General features: G+C 51.3%; 1 protein-coding gene across 1 annotated transcript in view; it reads right to left on the reverse strand.

Moving 5' to 3' along the window:
- Window positions 1-2,374, reverse strand: part of BCL2L12 (BCL2-like 12 (proline rich)) — a 12,319-nt gene that overhangs the window by 919 nt on the left and 9,026 nt on the right.

Consider the following 2,374-nt stretch of genomic DNA (forward strand, 5'->3'; position numbering starts at 1 on the left):
GAGAGGAGAGGAGAGGAGAGGAGAGGAGAGGAGAGAGGAGAGAGAGAAGAGAAGAGAAAGAGGAAAGAACAGATCTATCTAGAGAGGAGGGCAGGAACCTAGAGAGAGAGAGAAAAGAAAAGATCAGAGATCTAGAGAGGTGGGCAGGAACCCAGAGAGAGAGGGAGGGAACAGAGTCCAGGGCTTCTCACGACTGAGCACCGGGCTTTGTGTCAGTGTTGCGTGTGATCTCTCTCAGGTGTCTGTCAGGACGACAAGTTGGCCCAGGGATGGATGGCCCAACAGGCAAGGTAGCTGGGGCTCACTTGTGTTTTGTTACTAGTCTGCTGAGTGGAGCATAAACCGCGAGTTAACTGCTCACTGCAGAAAGAGAAGCACCAGTTGCAAACCCAGGCTAGACTGGCTGGAAGCTCAAGGCTTCCCCGACCTCGTCCAGGGACTGGGAGTTTGGAAAGGGCTCTGATTCTGTGGGAAGGAGCTGTGCTGGGTCGAGGGATAGACAGAGACGTGTACCAGCCACAACGGACAGCAGAAGGGCGGATGTGGTGGGGGAAAGGTGAACTTCTTCACTGTGGATTAACAAGTAAGCACAACGAAGCCATGCTTGCCTTGCCTGATGGTGACGTGGACGTGGAATGGGCCTCCTGGGTTTAAAAGGATCATTCGGGCCAAGTCCTGAGCTAGTACCTGGCCGTCCACAAACATTCACCTAACCTTACTCCTCACCTTTGGGGGTAGGAACAGGGGGAGGGGAGGTAGGAGTAACGTAGCTGCTTAGCTCCAGAACCTTCTACTCACATCTTGCCCTACACCTTATCTAGAAGTCTAATGAGACCTCAGCGCTCACCTAGCCCACGTCTCCTGTTATGTCAATACACGGTCCCCCAACCCATGTCACCATCTTGGCTGCTAGCCCTACAGCCTTTGTGTCCTGGCCTTCACTCAGTCCCCACACTCATCCAGTCAGCAAAACTGAATGATCTTCAATGAAATCCACAATCTAACCCCCTTCCCACCCTGCACCAGTGCTCTGGCCCACTCACAGCCCCTGCGGATCATTCCCCACATGGCCGCCAGGGGCGCTGGTCAGCACGCAGCTCACACTCAGGGCCGCTGCTGGGGCCTCACAAAGTGCAGGTGCTCACCTTGACCTTCAGGATGAGGCATCATCTGACCCCTCTCACCACTCCCTCCATATGCTCATTCTAGTCCTGCAGCTTTCTAACCGAGCGAGAGAGATCAGAGAGCAAGAGGAAGTGGTCAGAGACTGAGAGAGAGACAGAGAGACAGAGACCCAGAGAGAGAGGGGACAGAGACCCAGAGAGAGAGGGGGACAGAGACCCAGAGGGAGGGGGGGACAGAGACCCAGAGAGAGAGGGGGACAGAGACCCAGAGAGAGAGGGGGACAGAGACCCAGAGAGAGAGGGACAGAGACCCAGAGAGAGAGGGACAGAGACCCAGAGAGAGAGGAAGAAAGACTCAGGAAGGAGACCTGACCCGTGAATTCTGCATTTGCCAGCTGCTGGTGAGTCCATTTCCACTGACACCCACCATTTATCGTGCTTCCAAGGCTGCAAATCTTTTTTTTTTCTTTAATGCTGCAAATCTTTATGGAAAGAGACTTCCCATATTTCTTCCCTTCGGCTGGTGGATTTGAACTGCCAACCTTCTGGTTAGCATCCCTACATGTTATGTACTACAGCACCAGGGCTCCTTCTGTGTGTAAATGGTATTAAAATGGTGTTGTTGTTATTATGTGTCATCGAGTCACTTGAGACTCATAGCGACCTTATGTACAACAGCCCTAAACCCTGCTCTATCCTGTGCCAATCGCACTGTCTCCGACACACCTACCCCCATTACCCCAGTCACTGAATCAATCCACCTCATAGAGAGTGTTCCTCTCCTGCACTGTCCCTACACCGTCCCAAGCACGATGTTCCTCTCCAAGGACTGGTCCCTCCTTGCAACATGTCCATATGTGTAAGGTTATATGTAACATTTCTAAACCCTGGAGAGCTCTGGGGGTCTAGTGGTAAGAAGTGGTGCTACAATCCCAAAGGGACACAGTTCAAATACACCAGCTGCACCATGGGAAAAGGATGGGCAATCTCCTCTTGTGAGATTTATTTACTGCCTCTGAAAACCCGCTGAAGGGTCGGCTATGGGTCGGTTCTGACTTAACAGCACACAACAACAACAACAAAGATATAAGAGCATAATAATGAAAACAAAGTCTTCTAGGTTGCAACACCCCCATGATACATCTTCAAGGATATGAACATGTATGGCCAAGCACAATCAATAACAGTGCATCTAAATTCCAAAATCAATCTCCATAATAGTCTATGTGTTTCCTACTGCCAAAGGGGCC

This window comes from Elephantulus edwardii, unplaced genomic scaffold (genome assembly GCF_000299155.1).
Source record: "Elephantulus edwardii isolate Elephantulus edwardi_28Jun2011 unplaced genomic scaffold, EleEdw1.0 scaffold00236, whole genome shotgun sequence".
Taxonomy (NCBI): domain Eukaryota; kingdom Metazoa; phylum Chordata; class Mammalia; order Macroscelidea; family Macroscelididae; genus Elephantulus; species Elephantulus edwardii.